Below are 20,317 nucleotides of genomic sequence, written 5' to 3'. Positions count from 1 at the left end.
ACATGCTTAGGAGCCAATGCTTTACTAAGGTAGGCAATAGGGTGACCATTCTGTGATAACACAACTCCTATGCCCACTCCCAAAACGTCACATTCAACAACAAACTCTTTTGAGAAATCCGGCAGAGCCAACACAGGAGTGTTCATGAGGGCTACCTTAAGAGATTCAAACGCGCTTTCCGATTCAGCAGTCCACCTAAAGCCTCCAATTTTTAACATGTCTGTCAATGGTTTTGCAATCAACCCAAAGTTCCTTACATACGTTCTGTAATACCCAGCTAACCCTAAGAAGCCTCTCAATCCTTTGATTGTAGTTGGCTTGACCCAATCTCTAATGCAAGCAATTTTGGCAGGGTCCACAGATACACCCTCTTCACTAATCACATGCCCTAAATACTCAACTGATGGCAATCCAAAGCTTCACCTTGCTCTTCTTGATCTTCAAAGAATGTTGTTGCAGCTTGAGAAAAATCTATTCCAAATGCTCTATATGAGCTTCAAGAGATGGGTTGTAAATTAGAATGTCATCAAAGAAGACTAGAGCAAATTTCCTCAAATACTCCCTTAGTACATCATTCATTACCGATTGGAAGGTGGATGGAGCATTTGTCAAGCCAAAAGGCATCACCAAAAATTCATAGTGGCCATTGTGTGTTCTAAAAGCAGTCTTACTAATGTCCGCAGCCTCCATCCTAATTTGATGATATCCAGATAGTAAATCAAGCTTTGTAAAAATTGTAGAACCATGCACCTCATCGAGCAATTCATCTACCACAGGAATGGGGTAGTTATCCTTAACAGTAACTGCATTCAAAGATCTGTAATCCACACACATCCTCCATGTACCATCCTTTTTTTTAACCAACAACACAGGAGAAGAAAAGGGGCTGACACTCGGTCTAATGACACCATTAGCTAGCAGCTCTTGCACAATTTTCTCTATCTTGGCCTTTTGAAAATGAGGGTACCGGTATGGTCTCACACTCACTGGGGGTGTGTTAGGGAAGAGTTCAATCTGATGGTCATGTTTCCTTTGTGGTGGAAATGTGGTTTGAGTGGCGAAGAGGTCATCATACTTAGTGAGTAAGGCTTGGATCTGTGCACTTGGTGTATTGATGTTCCCTCCCCCCCCCCCCCTAATGACACCATTAGCTAGCAGCTCTTGCACAATTTTCTCTATCTTGGCCTTTTGAAAATGAGGGTACCGGTATGGTCTCACACTCACTGGGGGTGTGTTAGGGAAGAGTTCAATCTGATGGTCATGTTTCCTTTGTGGTGGAAATGTGGTTTGAGTGGCGAAGAGGTCATCATACTTAGTGATTAAGGCTTGGATCTGTGCACTTGGTGTATTGATGTTCCCTCCCCCCCCCCCCCCCCCCCCCACCTATTGCACTTGGACTAACAAGGCCTCCTTTTCTTTTTTTAGCAGTCTAGTCATGGCTTTACAACTAATAGTGGTGGCTTTGGCACTAGTGTCTCCCTGCAATTGGTACTTAGTTCCCTGTGAACCTCATCCTCATTGTATCAAAATTCCACAAAATATCACCAAGTTGTTTTAGCCAACAAGCTCCCAAAACTATTTCACATCCAGTTACAGGCAGAATATAAAAATCATTTGTAAAAGTAAATTGCTGGAGTTGAAGCTCAATGTTGGCTTCCCCACTAGTCTTCATTTTTGCACCACTAGCCAATACAACATTTAAAGGAGAAAAATTATGTGCATGTACCTTGGTACCTCGGAGAAGATGTGGATGAATGAAATTGTGAGGCTCCCGAATCAATAAGCACATGTACCGTTTTCTTGTTGAATTTTCCCTTTAGCTGCATAGTAGCCGGGCTGGAATTACTATCACTCATAACTTGCAACCGAATGAGTGGTTCCTCGAGGTCAGTGATGGGTGGAACTTCCTCTTCCATCAACTCTGCTGGACTTAAAAGCTCACCTTCATCCGGAGACACTTCCATAATCATCAGTTGTCCCTTCCTACAATTGTGACCTGGTTTATAGGTCTTGTCACAAAAAAAAAAAAAACATTGATTTTTTGCTCTTTTTTCTTGATATTCTGCTTGTGATGATCTCCTGTTACCCATGTGCACATTTCCACTTGAGGGTTGATTATTTCTGCCCATGAGGTGGCCTTGTAGCTTGGGATTGGTGCTTGAAGTCATGAACCTCTGAGTAGGGGTAGGATTCACGCTAGAGCTAGTGCTTGTGAGGAATCTAGACTGGGCTTGATGAGAGCTTCTAGCATAGCTTCTATGACCTTCATTCCTTGTTTCATAGACTCTGGCTAATTCACAAGCCTCATAGAGTGTTCTAGGCTTCTCTGCTTGCACATCTACCCTAATGTCCTCCTTCAATCCTCCAATGAAACATGCAAGTAAGACCTCAGGAGGGAATCCAGGAGCTCACCGTGAGAGCTTGGTGAACTACTCCTTGTAGTGTTCCACGCTTCCGGTCTGAAACATTCTGGCCAAGGCAGCCTGGTATTCCGACCGGTTATAGCTACTGAATTCTCACATGAGTAGGTCAGCCAGTCCTTGCCATGTATGAGGAAATTCATGCCGAAACATATACCAACGGTCTGAGGCTTTATCAGTTAAATGCATAGTTGCAATTGATAATTTCCTCTCTTCCAGAATCTGGTAGAATTCAAAATACTGCTCGGCCTTGTTGAGCCACTCAACAGCAACACCTCCCCCAAAAACACTGAATTCCAGCCTCATTTGTTTCTTGGTTGGTAAAGTAGGATCAATGTAAGCCATATAGTTATGGTATTGGAGCATGAACGAACCCGAATGAGCGTAACAATTTGGAGCACTCATCTGTGGAATGGATGAGGGTGGTGAAGTGATTGGGAATTGATTGCTATGGGAGAAACTGTGGGTTGTAGTCGTAGTAGCATAAGTAGGAGTGATCATGTGATATGGAGCTGAGCCTTTACTTTGAGTGAAGTATGGAACCGCAAATGGTAAAGTAGGTGTGATTGTGGTAGGAGAAAACGAATGCATGGTGACATTATAAGGGCCAGAATAGGTCATGGTGAATGGATCAGGTTCCCACATAGGTGGATTGAATCCAGAGACTAGGGGTGGCATAGTTTGGTGCATACTAATGCTATTATTATGAAAGGGTCCTAAGGAAGCCCCCAAGGGTTGTGAGCCTGTGAATGAGTGCTGGAACTGCTGTGACTGGGAGTTACCCCCACCCCCATCTACACATGAGGCCCCAAACTCCCATTCCCACTAACAGACGTAGTACTCCCCATAAAGACAGGCTTAGAGCTAGAAACTGGCATGCCGAGAGTGGAAATAGATTGAGCCAAGGGCTGGCTAACCGGTGCATCAGGAAGTATTCCTACAGTGCTAGTCACAGAATCACCAATAAACCCGAGCAACACATCAACAGTACCAAGTGAAAAATTAGGGATCTGAGCGATATTACCAAGCGGGAACGGAAGGCCTTCCGATCGAGCGAGGGTTGAAGATGTGACCTCCGACTGAGGAGGAATTAATGATTGGAGCACCGGGGAAGAGACCGATCCAAATCGGACGGAGCCATCAGGAAGTGGGATAGTAGCGCTACCCTGTTGAGTGAGCTGGAGATGGGTGATCTCCTCCATGAGCGCAGATTTGAAACCAGCCAAGGAAGCAGCAATCGTAGCCTGAAGTGAAGCCTGCAGAGTTGCCTACATCTCCTTAAGGCGAGCAGCAGTCTCATCTCGATGGACTTGAAACTCAAATTCAAGGTGAGAGAGCTCACCGGAGATCTACGGAGGAGACGACGGCTTCGCCCCCACGCCCTTAAGTTTGACAATTACTGGCTCTAGATACCACTTGTTAGGGTCGAAACCCTGGCAGAGCTATCAGAAAGGAAATGAACGGTAAAGAGAATTAAACAGAAGGGCTTTTTCATAGATGGGTTTCAGAATGGTTACAACTAGAATTATATAGCTCATACTAATCACACAAACAACGACACGTGTCAGCCATAGGACGATATAAGGACGAGATAAGCAATTAACCCAAATAACTGGTAATTAACCCTAACAACTAATTAACAAACTAAACAAATAATTAAAGAACCATGTGTGTAGCTCATGCAACTGAAGACTTCTAGTGGTAATATGAAAATGGGTCAGTTTCGTAACAGCTAACTTAAGCTTTCATTAGTTTCCTATTTGATTCGATTCGGAGAAATCCAATCAAAGAAGCCCTAAATCCACAAATCAAGATTCCCAAACCCTAAAACTTCAATTTTTATCTCTCTCACAATTTTCTGTGTAGCAGCGGTTCACTTCCTTCGTGAGCGGAGGAATGGGAAGTAATGGACAACCTCCAACCCAATTACATGGAAGAAAACGAGGAAGAAGATGAACAATCAAAAACCACCATCGTCACCGCCGTCGCAACCACCAAGCTCGTTGATCCCACGACGATTAAGGACCCCGCAAATGACGACGAGCCCAATATGGAGGCCATTAATCCAGCAGCCATCAACCTGCATAAATGCAACAAAGCTGAGACCGAAGCCTCCGAAGATCTCTTCATGTCCGTCAAATCCCTAGCACCGATTTTGGTGGGTTTCTATTGTTGACTGCTGGTAATAGCTTTGATGAACTGGTAATAGCTGATGATGATGATTGATAGGCTGATGCCAAAGTTTAGGGCTATGATGGGTACAACACCAGATGGGCGCGGTTCTTATTGCATCATATCTTTTCTCTGGTACGTGTTCTTCATTTGGTTATGCTAATTCAATTGGGTTTTTGGTTTCTTTCTGTATTTTGGTGATTACAATCCTCATTGTGCATTTGACATTAGAAAGTTTACATCTTTGATTTTGTATTGCCTATGCTTAGTATGTAGTTATGTACATTGCGTAATTGGTGTTGTGATAGAGAGAAAGTGTTCATGAAGATCAACTTAAACTAGAGCTTGGAAGACACAATGGAAATGTCAGTTTATTTCGAGCGATTTGGTTCATCCTTTCTTTATAGCTTAGATCACTTGACTTTATGGACATATAGATGTATACTATATATACTTTTGGACTTTAAAGACTAGGGTGCTCTCAGATGTTTACTGTTTAGTTTCTTCCAACAGCATTTGGAGATAGGAGTAAATTATAAACGTGGTTTATAAGATTCACTCAAATTGATATAAGTATTTCATACACTAACAATCTTCACCAATTTCCATATAATAGTTAATTGATCTTCATTACTTATTTGGATGTTTGAATTTCTAGTTTTTGTCTATTTTAATTTTATTTTGTTTTTTGTTTGAACTTCACTGCATTTTCAGGGATACAGGGCAGCCTTGCTATTAAAACTAAGGAACTTCAGGACTCGAGTTCGTTCTGCTATCTTGGGTTACCTATTCATATTCAGAGTTAATTATTAATTACTCTTTGCACTTTTTCAATTTTTAATGGCGTTGGTTTTGATCTTATACTCTGTTCGTCAGTTTTCTTGTTCCAAATTTGTTCCTTGTTTTGGTATTTCATCATATTAATCTTGCGTTTTGTGGTTATATTATTATAAGTGGATCATTCAGTTTGTTGTTGGTTTTGAGTTTGGGTTTGTATGCTGCATATTCGCTATTCAAACAAACAGATTTGAAATTTTCATGCTTGCAACTAAGATGCATGACCTATGTTTATGCAGGCACGAGTGGGAGGTGGGTGCACACATACATGTAGTGGGAAGTTAACCGTTTTTGGCGTATAATTCAATAATTGGTACTTTTATTCTTTAGTTTCCTCTGCAAGTATCATGCTCGATTATACCTGATTGATCTACTTTGAAATTTTAGTTTGGCAGGCAGTGATTCCAACCTGTAGAGGCTTCAAGGTTGAGAAGTAAAATCCAGAAGTTACTCAAGGAAGAATTTCAAAATGCATCCAAGTCTAACTGCTCTAAAGAATATTCTCCTCTGAATGATGCTTCTGATGAATGAATTGACATGTGGGAGCCTTTCTGAATCTGCACACGGTGCATATTGTCCAACCGGTCAATCAGTCAATCAACCGTGAAAATGTTCTTTTGAGTTTAGTAACAGGAAAAATTAGTCTGATTTTGATTTCGAATTTCATGAAAGATAGGTAATACCATTGCTTAGGACAAGGCATAGATCTTAGCCATTTACATTACTGACCATTTTTGGAGAGTTAGAATCCTTCTCTAGGATGAGGCTTCAACTGTATAGTAGAAAACAAAAACAGTGATGGTGGACTTTTCTAGGTAATGTTCGCCATGTACATTGTAGCTATTAAGTAGAGATGTTGTTTCTATAAAAGTAATTTCCTCCATTTGCTTTGTAATCTCTCTTTATGTGTTTTTGTCTTTATTTGCAGTTTTCAATTTTTTACTTCTGCAGTTGTTTCATTTTATGCTAATTTGGTATGCAGCTTTATAAAAGAAGAATGGTGCTATCTGGATCAAGAAGTTGATATTTCAAATCTAACAGTTTCAGACTATTGGAAACGACTTCCTGACCATGTTGAGGAGAAGAAACTTGTGGTAATTTCCGTCCTCAATGCCATATATTACACACCCTATCTTATGGAATCATCATTAGTTCACTCACATTTGCCTTAGTCATAGTTGTCAACTTTAATTAAGACCATAAAGCTCTTGAACTTTATTCTTGAACTTCAAATTTAGCGTTGCTAATAAGTTGGAATTCTGTTAAGAGCTATAACATACTCAAGTATCTCAAAATGCCATGATTTGTTGGGGTTTACTTGGTTTAAAGATTACCTCTTTCATTTTCCCCCAGGTCCCACAACAGAAAAATGACTATGATTGTGGTCTCTTTGTACTCTTCTTTATGAAATGCTTTATAGAAGAGGCCCCTAAAAGGCTGAAAAAGAAAGATTTAGCAAGGGTACACTATTTTCGGTGATTCTTCCAAATTTGGTCTGCATTTGGGAAAGTTCCAACATTTTGAATGTATCCTCTGATTTTCTGTTGAGATTTGAACTCCTATTTGGATCATTTAACTTCTAATTTTTATGTATATTGAATTATGCATTTCAAATGGTTGTTTCAAAACTGATTTCATGTCAATTGGACTCACAATGAATTTTTGGTGAATTTTTTCATTTGACCAGTCTGCTGAATTTTTTTTATATGAATTTTGTTTGACCAGTCTGCTGTATACTATGTACTGAATTATGGTTCAAGCGCTATCCCAATTAACCAACAGAAGCACTTCAGTCTATCTCTCCTGGAGTTTTCGACTTCTTTGCTAACCCCATATCCATCCACCATCTATGATTTCTACTGTTGTCAAAGTAATTACTATATATGAGGGTCAAACTACGAATTTCAGTATGAGGCTCACATGTTTTTTTATTCCCAAATATTTGACTAAGATGCATTGAACTGTACTAACAATCGAAGGAAATCAAGATCAAATCACATAGAACATATTGGAAAGGAAAATAAGAGAAAATAGAAACCTGAAATTCATCTATATTATAGTAAACAATTGTCATTACTGGACATTCCACAAACAAAATGACACAACATAATCAATATGGAAATATCAAGGATAGCATATGCCAACAAAAAGATCAATGCATAAAGTAGAAAAGGAGTGGATTGTTCTTGAAGTGTATATAGCAGGTGCATTGTCAAATTACAACCCCAAGGAGCCTCTTCAAGTCACATAAGTGAAATTCACCCACAACACTCAACCCCCTCTGGCATGTTACAAGTTTCTGACACGGGTGCCCATGCCTCTACTGTCAACCAAGGTGGAAGCAACAACACAAAGACTTTGCCAGGGGAACATTCAAGGTACCCCACTATCCAACAAGTACCAAACCTAAATAATAATTTTATGCCTTCTCCTCCACTTGGTTTTGATCCCCTCCCAACCAGTACCAAACCTTAATGTGGTTATGAGAGGAAGAAGAAAGAACATTGGTTCAACCTCCTATACTAGATGTAGCCAAATTGAGGTCTCTATAGTCCACGCAGACCCTCATTTTGCCATTTTTCTTGCGAACAGGTACTATGTTGGATAGCCACTGATTATATTTGGCCACTCGGATGATACCTGACTTGTGCATCTTTTCCACTTCTTCTTTGACCAACACCTGTGTCTCCGAGTTCATCTTTCGTGGCTTCTGTTTGACGGGCCTCTTATCTGAAAGCATTGGCAGCTTATGGCAAACCAAATCAGGAGATAGGCCCGACATGTCTTTATACTTTTCCGCGAAGCAATCCTTGAATTCCAATAGCAAGTCTGTGAGCCTCTGTTTCTCGCTAGGCTCTAAGTATGTACTAATAGCCACTTTCATTGGCTCATCGGTCGTTCCCAGGTTGATTTTTTCAGTAGGGTCCCTAACCTTTGGAGGGGTGTCATCTAATGCTGTTGGGGCTAGTTGGATTTCTTCTTCCTCTGGGTCATGATCAAAGAACTCTTCGTTGATAACTTCTAATGTCACGACTCGATCGTAGTCCTTTTTCTCAGAAGTACGAGGATATCCTGTCGTTCAAAGAGTGGAAGGCCTTTATCCCTTCCTTCGAAAGGTCGTAATCCATTAATTAATGATTGTGTGGGGCACAGAGTGGCCGAGCCTCTCTACGTCCTCCTTTGCGAGTATAAGCCCCCACTGTGCCAATTCAGAGGTCGTCACCCCTATGGGGCGGCCTTTGTTGTCGATGCCACTTACCTGCAATGGAGTAATTGGCTCCAAATAGTACCTGACATCTACGTAATTAGCATAAACAGGGAAAGGGTAAGGGTCAGCTTTAATCACCTCAGCCTTGTCAGTGACCCTTTTCCACATAATCAATTCCTAGTGGAGTGTAGACGGAACATAATAGCTCTGATGAATCCAATCTCTGCCTAGGATGGCGTTATTGGTGGCGTAGCAATCCGTGATGAAGAACGCATAGACGCCCTCCATGGGACCAACCTTAATCTGCAAGAAAAGTAGGCCCAGTGTCTTGGTCACAGTTCTCGCGAAGTTCTTGAGTGTTAAAGAAGTAGACTGGATCTTCTCCTTCTTGATGCCCAACAACTGCATGGTTCGTGTAGTAATGACTTTTACAGCGTCGCCGGTATCCACCATTATCTTGCTGACCTTGGTACCATTAATCTCCGTTGTGATATACAAGGGTCTCATATGTTGTACAATGGCGAGTGTTGGTATTGTGAAACTCATAAAGAAGCCTCTACTGTTAGCATCCTCAGTCTCTAGGAAAATAGCTTCTTATGCCGGTGTCGTTGCGGCTGAAGTGACTTGCAATGTCTGCTCGCCAGTCATGTCCTCTTCTACACATTCATGTGCCGCGATCGGTAGGGCATACTTGGCAGGCAACACATAGACCATGTTGCAGGAGGTATCAACCGCTTCCGTTTCATCCATGTCGTCGTCAAGGTTGAGCTTTGGTTCATCTACTGGAATTTCAGTGTTGAACTGTTTAGCTACCAAGGAAACCAACGACTCTTCTGCGGGGATCATTACCTCGTCTTGCTTGTGTTTCTGCGCCTCAGAAACCTGTTTCGTCGGGTCAGGCTTCTGTTCAGCCGCTGGGACCTCTTTTGGGGCTGCTACCACTATGCTCTGGATTTTCTTGGGTTTCCATTGCAGGGTATTCAAGGCATTATCTTTGCACCTCAGTTTCTCAAAAACTGAGGATTTGGATTCAGCTCGTCGCGAAACAGCCTGCGACGGACAGATGGCCTGGTTGGCGAGCTTTCCTTCCTAGTAGATGGCGGTGTCTTCTCCCTAGTAATCCTGCAGAAGACACTGGGCTTGGGCACATCTGGAAGCTGCGAGGAACTTGATCGTTTCAGAAAGCTGCGAGGAGCCACTAAAGTCTTAGCCGCCAATGCCTCCATCTCTCTCTGGTATTGTTTAGGGGATTTAACCAATTGCGAAGGCTTAATCAAGCCCTGATCAAGGGCCTCCAGTGTTCGCTTGGCTTCCCCAAACCTGCACTGTAGCTTCCTTTTCTTCAAAGGGCTAATTTCTACAGCCTTCCCCTTCTCTCTAGTATACCACTTGCCCTCCTTGATAAAAGATGTTGAAGAAGGCGGTATGTATGGTTTGGTCAGAATGTCTTTACGCTCACCTTTGCTCTTCTTATCTTGTTTGTTTTTGTCTACAACAGCAGCTCTCAACTTACTGAACAGTGGTGATTCTGTCATGTCCTTGGTTTTGGGACTGGAAGGCTGAAAATTTGGCCAAGGCGAAGCCCACTTTATTGGCGAGAACGAGCCAAAGAGAAATGTCTGCTTGACCTTTTCATGTGACACTTGGATGCGGCACTCCTCTTTTCACCACAAGCACATGACCACTGGGGAGGCCTCGCCGATAGGCTTTGCTTTCTTCTGAGCTGCAGCCTCTTCCCTTTTTCTTTATCATCTCTCTTTTGACCAGTGGTGGTCAAATCCAGAGTTGGCTTTCTCTGCGCTTTCCTATTCCAGGTCACATCCACCATGTTCACGCCAGTGTCAGGAAAAGGGTTTAGATCCACTAACGCCGCGGCGGTTGCTGGAGTCTCCACCTGCAAACTACCATTATTGAGCCATACCTAGATCTGATCCTTCAACTTCACACAGTTAGCTGTGTTGTGATTCCACAAGTTGTGAAATTTGCAGTACTTTTTTCCTTTCAGCTGATCTGGTCGAGGGAATGGTCTGAAGTTTGTCCTCACCATCTTCGCGGCTATCATCTCATTTAAGATCTCATGCACCTTATTGGCATCGTAGGTATATGTCGCGAACTCAAGTTTGGTAAAGGCTACAGACTTGAGCTTGATTGGCTCTTTAGTCAACTTCAACTGTTTCAAGGCGGGGTTTTTCCTTCCGGTTAGCTCGAAGGTAGAGACCTTATTCTCCTCCTCTTCATCTTCATCTGGGAAAGCCTCCTCGCCCTGATCGTGAGGGTCATATATGGCTGGCTGATAGTTTATAGCAGCCACTGTCCGATGTTTCCCAGGCACATAAGTTCCTTTGGATGCATTCTTCCTAGCATCTGTCTCTCTGAGGAGGTGCTCAAAGCTACCCACCTCCGTGATGAGCTCTCCCATTGACTGGATCATGCTGCCATGTTGTTTCTTTCGCTGGAGTGGCTCCAAGCCCTTGATTGCCAACTTAACTAATTCTCTTTCTGGCAGAACCATGTTCAACTTAGCCTTTTGAATCTGGAACCTTTAGAGATAAGCAACAGCAGATTCAGTAGGTTGTTGGGCCATCTGGGTAAGGGAAGCCAAATCAACCTCAGGCTCTATAGCTCTGAAGGTTTCTCTGAAGAGTTTTTCCATTGCCTGCCAATTTGCAACAAACCCTGGTCAAAGCTTGGAAAACCATGTAAAAGCAGCTCTAAACAGAGAAGTGCCAAAGATTTTACACTTGAGGCTATCATCGTTCTAATACTGGCTGCATCGTGTCAGATGGGTTGCTGCATTCTCGGTATCTTCCCCTGAAAAGGTAGAAAATATTATATTTTTATAACCTCTAGGGAAAGGTGCGAGCATGATATGTGGCGGGAAGGACCCCTCATATACTCCATCGAGGTGGACCCTAGGGTAAGCCAACCTGATCATCTCCTCCGCCTCTTCAAGTCTCACATAATCTGGGCCAGGAGGAGGAGGAATTGCCATAGTCTGGCGGGCAATTTACATAGCAGATACATCTTCACTAGCAGTCGCTATTCCTTCTCCAAGGCGAATGGTCTAGGGAATACTGGGCTGTTGAAGAGTAATTGCTGGTGCAGACACATCTTTAGCTAAAGCAGTTATCTTGATCATAGTACCCGTCTAATCAATCCCATAGTAATTCCCTGGGAGCTCTTGGTACACATTCTCTGCTCCATCACCATCATTTTGAGTGAACACGACATGATTAGCAAGGGAACCTTCACCAATTCTCTGAGTTTTGCTCTTTTGCGCAGTTGGTGGTGTCGCTTTGTCTTTGCCTCCAATCACCAATTCTTTTTCTTTGGTTTTGGTAGACGCGGTGGTGGTGGCTGTAGAGGGTGTAGTAGTGTTGTTGCTAGCCTTCCTGCGAGCATTCAGTGGCACATACTTGCCAGCTCCAGAAGGTTGACCAAGAGAACCAAGGATGGCATTGGGATATCCCAATGTTTTCTTCAAAACCTCCTTAGCATGTTCCAATTCGGCTTTCTGCATGGCAACTTGGGTCGCGAGATTGGACCCCTCGTTGAGAATAACCACGACATCCATAGAGATGTGTTTGCTCTGAGCGGCCTGGGCATTTATCATAGTCAAGAGCTCCTTGTGGTTTTCCTGGTTTTGTTGGGTCATGTTTGCCAGTTGCTCCCGCGTCTGCTGCGCCCCATGTTCGAGATATCGGACTGATTTCCAAAGCTCATCCATCTTCTTTTGCTCTGCCGCCATAACTCTTTTTGTCCTCTCATAGTACAAGGTAGTATTCTGTTGAAAGATAGCAAGTCACTCTTCTACACTCGCATTCTCTGGGACAAGAATAGGCACATAGGCATCTGTTATTGCTTCATCTCCCACCACCTGAGTGATGTCGGACACATTGCCAGCCTCATTGGGCTGGATGGCAGGAATATTGTTACCCTCAGAGCTGGGATGGTGATCTCCTCCTTGTTCAGTTGACATGTCGAATGATGGTGGGCTGAAAGAAAATCTTAGGATTATTTGTTCGTCAAAAAGACCACGACAGTCTGCACGAGAGTGCGGCCTGTAACTGGAGGTCTTGTGTTTCGGGCAGTTAATGTAAACCTTTTGGTAAGGATTTCCGCTTGATTTCCCAATGGTAGTGATCGTGAAGAAACGCTATGCAGGTCCCACGGGGCATGCCAAAATGTTTGGCTCCAAAACTGGTCCGGCTAGCAAACAGTCTCTTTTTGAATGCGCAGGCGTGCCAGCACTGTGGGGTGCAGTCGTCGGGGAGTCCCTTGACCTGACTTCTTCTCAAACATTGTGGACGAGGAGAGCACCAACCTCGTCACTGGGTTCTTTTCTCTGCCTTTCGGAAAATTACTTCTTGCCTTACAGATAAGGGTTTGTGTTGTGATCTCTTGCGTCACCAAGTCGATACTCAACGTTGTAGGTTGAGCAGAGCAATCACCAGGAAGTAGGAGAAAGCACGTGTTTGCTAAAGCGTGACTTTAGCTTCGCTGGGTTGCGAGGGCATTACCCTTGCTTCCCTGGTTTTCAACTAGGTTGAATGTAGGTTTGCTCCGGAGAGGCTTTGATAATCTGAGAGATTGATTGGAGAGTTGTGTGTGTTTTTTTGTCCTTGAAACCTAGTATTTATACCTTAGGGTTCCGACTGCTCATTGACATAGAAGGATTATTTATTGAAGTTTCCTATTCAATCTTTGCTACTTGATTCCAATAGGGGCTCGGTTTCCTTATGGAACTCAGAATGGGTGAAGCCATGACCCAAACCCAAATATGCTTAATTTTGGGTAGTAGGTATCGGCTCGCTATGCTAAACCCCCTCAAGGGATCTTGCCAAAAATACTTTTGGGCTCAAACAACAACAAAAGAACAAAACATGAATTATATAAAGGCAGTGGCGAAGCCAGAAATATATGGCAACTGGGGCACTCAAAAGTTTAAAAAAAAAAAAATTGAAACTTAAAATATATCAAAATTAAAATTAAAATAAAATTAGAATAAGTTATCGAAAGATTATTATTATTTTTTGCTGAAAAGATCAATATTTTTTTTAAATTACATATTTTATTAATCAAATTTATAGCTTTTAGATTTTAGACAATTTTTCATAATGGAAATATAATTTATCTTTGAACTTTATGAAAGAATACTATTAATGTTTTTTTTTTTTTGCTGAGAAGAAATAATATGTTAGAAAAAGAAAGAAATTAAAAAAAAAATTAGCACATTGCTGAAAAGGTATTAACGTTAAAAAGAAAAAAGAAAAAAAATTAGCATATTACTACTACTAACATTCGAACCAGAGACCAGCCTAACAGGCTAATATGTCTCCTACCACTATTGCAAAACAACACTTTATGTTATTATGAAACCAGATAATATACATATTTTTCAAAATCTCACTGGACCGTGTCGTGCCCCTATGTGGCTCCGCCCCTGATAAAGGTCTCGATTCTCAAAACTATGCAGATACCCAAGAGACATCAACATAATTGGCCAACATGCATAAACAGTTTAAGAAATCACAGCTATAAACGTCCAGGTGCATACGAGGTATTACCTTTTGAAATGCATCCGTTATAAGGTTATATTACTACAATAGACGCATACAAATATTGAAGATACATATATAGCAAATGACCAAAGTTTTCATCTAAGATTGTCTGTAAAATATATATATATATGGTCTAATTGTTATATTAATAGAAAAATCAAGAAATCATTTATGAAGATAATATACCAAATAGAATGCATAAATCTAAACAATGCAAAAAGAATAAAAGTTAGAAAAACCTTAAACAATATAGTTGAGTTGAGTCTAGAACTTGGTTCTATGTCCTTAAGACGAAATTGCCTCCTCATCGGTGCTTAAAGGTTTCAGTGGCAAACGTCTGCCAGGATACAACAACGATCTTCTTCTTGTGGTAGTAGCACTCCAAACCTCAAGAACAACGAACCTAGATTGTGTATGAACTCTTTCTTGAAAAACTCAATTGGTTTTCAAGACATTGGGAAAGACTCATATATAAAGGAGAGGAGGAAAGATGAATTCAAGAAGTGATTTTCAGAATATGGTGTAGCAAGTATTTTATATATGTAAGGTGACTTTTCAAGGAGAGATGACTTTTCACTAAAAGTTATCTTTTGTGAACAGTCATGACTTCTCATTGCAAAGTCTTTTACAAATATATAACTTCAAACATTTTCACTAAATTATTTATCCACAAATTATGGAAAATAAAATATCTAATATTAAATTTTCCAACAGTATATGACTACATGCAATATGCAGATTGCAGAAGCTAGAAAGAGGAAGAAGGAGAACAAAAAGAGAGAGAGAGAGAGAGAAAGAGTTAGAGAATAATATTTGTGTTAAAGGGAAAGCACATTATGTGCCTTCGTCAAAGCGACTGACAGAGAGGGAATCAAGGAATCAGTGATTATCATCTATGATTACCATCTATAAGCACAATTACGGATCAATTAGCGTTTAACATCATCATTGTAATTGTTCTTTCCATTGTAATTCTCTCTCTATATAAAGGGGCTATGAAATGAAATGAGTAGACCAATTTCAATCTCAATTTTACTTTAACACGTTATCAACACGCTCAGAGCCAATAGCCAAGAAAAAAACCCTAGTTTCTAGTTTTTTTTTCTTCCCGTCAATTGTCCAAAAAAAAAAATTTCTCCTTCGACTTAGCCTAGCCAAGCCTAGCCCCGCACGGCGGAGCCCTTGCTGCCCAGCCTCGATCTGCCCTACACCAGTGCCCATTTCTTCTTCCCCGTCCACCTCACCGGCCGCAGGTCACCCAAAATTCCCGATCTCCTCTGACAGGCGCTGCACTTGAGACCCGATCTCGACCTCGAATCAGCCACCGCCTGCAGCACCAGAGTCCCCGCTGCCCAGCACGCAGCAACCCACCTACAGAGCCCCCGCTGCCTCCAGCCTCAGCCATCGCCTGCTCGCCCATGACCTGAGAAGGCCAGATCGATTTCGATCTACTTAACCCATCTGCAAATCAAACTGAGGAGGAAGAAGATCCCAGCGCATCTTGCAGATCCCATCATCGAGTGGAAGAAGATCCTAACATCGGCGACCCGCCATTCCAGCCTCGGCCCAACCTCCAGACTCCCCAAGGAGCACCATTGCTGCAGATACCCATCTGAAATCCAGAAGGAACCAAAAGGAAGAAAGAACACGAGAAGAAGAAAGAAAAAAAAAACGGTGTGACCCGGCCCAAAGAAAAGGACCCGGCCCAATCAAAAAAAAAAAAGAAAGGAAAAAAAAAGAAGAAGCAGGCCTTGCGGCCCAGCATAATAAAAAAAACAAAAAAAAAACAAAAGAAGTAGGCCTGCGGCCTAGAAAAAAAAAAGAGAAAAGAAAAAAAAATAAGTCTTTGTGGCCCATTGCTGAAAAAAGAGGAAGCGGCCCAATTTTTCTCAAGCCTAAAAACATCGCTACTCACGCCTACATCAACACGCTCGTGCGCTAGGATTGTTTTATTTTCTCGCAACCAAGTATATTATCTTTTATTTATTTTCATACTATGGTATATTTCATTATTTATAATTAGAACTTTTGAACATGTTTAGTTAGATAATTTTGATCATTTTAACCATGCCTTATTATTTATGTTTTATATGATTATATTTAAGCATGATTTATAATTATGTTTAAGCATGCTTTATGTTTTATTGCTTATGTTTTTATTATATTTTGAGCATGTTTTGTGAATTTTATTTACTCTTATATAATTATTTCTAAGCATGCCTTTATATTATGCTATTGTTTATATTTTATTTTACGCATGATATATTATTGCTATTATTATGTGTAACATATATTTTGGTATATATTTGTGAAATTTGAGCATGCCATGTAATTTATTTTAATATATGCTTTGGTTTTATTATTTATTACGTGCTATAATTATTACTTGTTTAGAATGCTATACAACATATAAACTCCATTTTGCCATGATAAAGAAAATTCATGCGCACATACTTACCGTGATAAAACATTTTCACATAGCATCGAAAAATGTGACCATTATGAATCTTGGTCTTGAAATCTAATTCACATTTTTGGAAAATAATTTACGTGGATGTCTTTATGACTACGTAATTTATATCTTCTCTCTTGTTTATGTAGATGGCTGATCCAACTCGACCTGAATTTGACATCTTGGACTCAGAAGGACTTGAGTACCACCGTTGGGTTTTCGATGTAGAAACTGCCTTTGTGGCAAAAGCCTACACTACCACCATTACCGACCCTAAAGATGATGAACCATCTAATAAGGTGAAAGCAAATGCCTTAATGTTTCTGAGGCGACATATTGATCCTAGCCTACGCTGGGAATACCTTCAGTTGAAGACACCCAAAGAACTGTGGGATGCCCTTAAGGGACGTTTTGGGAACATTCATGACATTTTGCTCCCAGAACTGGCCGTTCAGTGGAATGGAATCCGCTTGCTTGACTACAAAATGGTCAATGACTTCAACAAGGACATGTTGTGCCTTAAGGCACGTCTCAATTTCTGTGGAAGGGAAATCACAGAAGATGATATGATCTACAAGACTCTTACCACCTTTCCTACTTCAGCATTTATACTAGTGAACCAGTATAAGTTGGAGTATGACAACAAAAGAATCACAACTTTCAATAAGTTAATAAGCCTACTGCAAGTGGCTGAGAGACATAATGAGGTTCTCTTGAACAACAATGCCAGGCCTACTGGGACAAAGAAAATTTCCGAGGCTAATTATGGAAAAATGAAAGGTGGAAATAACTCCAATGCAAGGGGGTTTAGACGTGCTGATCCCTACCCACGTGACAACAATGCACTACGTGGAAAGGGACATGGGGATCGTGGAAACAAGATGCAAAAGGAAAGAGTTGACAATGAACCATGCTATAGGTGTGGATTCATTGGGCATTAGTATAAGAACTGCCAAGCAAACAACAGAGTAGTAGCCAATTACAAGAGGTATAGAGAGTCTAAAGAACAAGAGGCTCACTATATGGAAGAAGGAGGTCATGACCTAGACGTCAACCTTACAATTACAGACTTCAATGGCAAAGAGGAACTTGCTAAGTCAATGGATGCTCTCAATCTTGACTGATCTGCATTATTTATTTTCCAAAGACAGATGTGAATGCATAATGCCTCATTTTTAATTAGACTATTGCTTGGTCTTAAAGTTTATTTCAATAATGGTTTGATGAATTAGAACAAGACCTTGATTTGATTATCGTTGGCTTATTAATAAATTTTGAATTTTATTCTGAAGCACTGAATTTATTCAAATTTATTTCCTATACACATATTTACATGGTCCGAAATAACATTATATAGATGTAAAGCAATACATCTAGAAAAAAGAAAATTATTAGAATGCAAAGATTATCATTCTACTAAAATAGAAATACTCTAAAGAAAATGAGATATGCTCTGTATGCACCAAGAGCTAATTGAACCTTGTTAAGTTTCAAAGATATTCGCACCAACGGTTATCATGTAAAAACATACTGTGAGAATGGACTTGAATACATTTATATTACCTCTAATAAATGTGGAAGGAAACGTATTTTAGAAAAACTTATGAGTCGATCTAGTGGACTTTACCTCACTACAATTCGGATCATTGAACCCTATGCTGTCACCAACAATGAAATGTGGGACACTGACTCATACAGGCTTTGGCATGACCGCCTAGGGCAACCCGGTCGTGACATGATGATCCGTATTTTGAAGAACTCATATGGACATCCCTTCTTTCGAGTGAAAAATAAAATGGGACAAAAATCCGCCACACTGCAAGGTGTCGGTCCTAGTACTGCTCAAATGCAGTCATTGCCTTCTGAAGTACCAGAAACACCACCTCCCATTATGCCTCATTGACTATTTCAAAGGCACATCACTCGTTTTGCAAAGCCTGCTCTTTAGCACAAACAGGATCGAGACCTTCCTATACTAAAGACACAAAACAAAACATTCCATTCTTACAAAGGATACAAAGAGATGTCTGTGGACCTATCCATCCAGAATGCGGACCATTCAAGTACTTTATGGTTCTGGTGGATGCTTCGACACACTGGTCACATGTCATTTTATTGTCCACAAGAAATGCTGCAAAACTCCTAGCACAGATTATACGTTTAAGGGCTCACCACCCTGATCACCGTATCAAGTCTATAAGACTTGATAACGCTGGAGAGTTTACATCAAAAGCATTTGATGATTATTGCATGTCTATTGGATCGATGTGGAGCATCATGTACCCCATATGCATACACAAAATGGTCTCGCAGAAGCCATCATCGAAAGGCTACAGATGGTGGCTAGGGCATTGGTTATGCGCACCAACCTGCCTATTTCTGCATGGAGTTATGCAATATTGCATGCAGCTTTACTTATTCGTTTCAGACCCACTACTAGCCAACCATTTTTTTACGTACCAGTTGGTAACTGGATATGAGCCTGACATTTCATACTTACGGATATTTGGTTACGCAGTATATGTGCCTATTGCGCCCCCACAGCGCACCAAAATGGGTCCTCAGAGAAGATTAAGTATTTATGTTGGATACGAATCCCCAACAATTATCCGCTATTTGGAAACCCTTGACAGACGATCTCTTTACCCCTAGATTTGCGGATTGTCACTTTGATGAGACAATCTTCCCGTCGTTAGGGGGAGATAGGAAAAAGGATTTTCCAAGGGAACGACAGGAATTGTCGTGGTTTGTCCCCACTCTGTCTCATTTTGATCCCCGCACTTCACAAAGTGAAAGTGAAAAGAAAAGAATAATCGATCTTCAGAACGTAGCAGATTCGATGCCTGATGCATTTACTGATATCGCAAAAGTGACGAGATCACATATACCAACTGCAAATGTGTCTGCAAGGTTAGAAGTCTCCAACAAAGGGCACTGCAACCGCACTTAGTGGGGGTGTGGTTGAGGCCGTGGCTCCCCAAGGAAGAGGGGGAGGCCACTTGGTTCGATTGACACTCACCCAAGGAAGAAGAGGGTGAGTAAGGCACAAACCAATCATCAATGTATAGAATCCCTCTCATGAGATTGTCTCTGATTATAGTTATGTCCATGAATCAATACTAGAGGACGCTCTGATGTTAAAAATGATTCCAGAGAACAAAGAAATCTCAGAGGATTATGAGAGTGCGTATGAGTTGATAGAAAGATCTTCCATACACATTGATGATATATACTGTTGCTCAAGGAATCATAGAGCACAATGATATCGAACCACGCTCTGTTGCAAAATGTCAACAAAGAGCAAATTGACCTAAATGGAAAGAATCAATCCAGGCAGAATTCGATTCTCTGACAAAGAGACAGGTATTTGGTCAGGTAGTGCTAACTCCACCAAGTGTAAAGCCTGTAGGACATAAATGAGTCTTTGTCAAAAAGCGTAATGAGAAGAATGAAGTCCTGAGGTACAAGGCTCGCCTTGTGGCGCAAGGTTTCTCACAACGCTCTGGAATTGACTACGAGGAGACATACTCTCCCGCAATGGACATTATAACGTTCCGCTACTTAGTTAGCTTAGTAGTTTCCTAAGGACTGGAAATGCAGCTCATGGATGTGGTTACTGCATATCTCTATGGGGATCTAGATTCAGAGATATATATGAAAGTGTCTA

At 41.2% G+C, this 20,317-nt stretch overlaps 1 long non-coding RNA gene across 1 annotated transcript; it reads left to right on the top strand.

The window, feature by feature from the left end:
* Positions 1–4,599: 4,599 nt before the first annotated feature.
* Positions 4,600–6,863, top strand: LOC133707179 (uncharacterized). Its single transcript, XR_009844976.1, has 4 exons — positions 4,600–4,727; positions 5,307–5,742; positions 5,817–6,244; positions 6,412–6,863. It is a non-coding gene; the product is annotated as an uncharacterized LOC133707179 (long non-coding RNA).
* The last annotated feature ends 13,454 nt before the right edge of the window (positions 6,864–20,317 follow it).

This window comes from Rosa rugosa, chromosome 4, assembly GCF_958449725.1.
Source record: "Rosa rugosa chromosome 4, drRosRugo1.1, whole genome shotgun sequence".
NCBI lineage: Eukaryota > Viridiplantae > Streptophyta > Magnoliopsida > Rosales > Rosaceae > Rosa > Rosa rugosa.
Note: the sequence above shows the minus strand (reverse complement) of the source record. Positions and strands in the feature narration are given on the sequence as shown.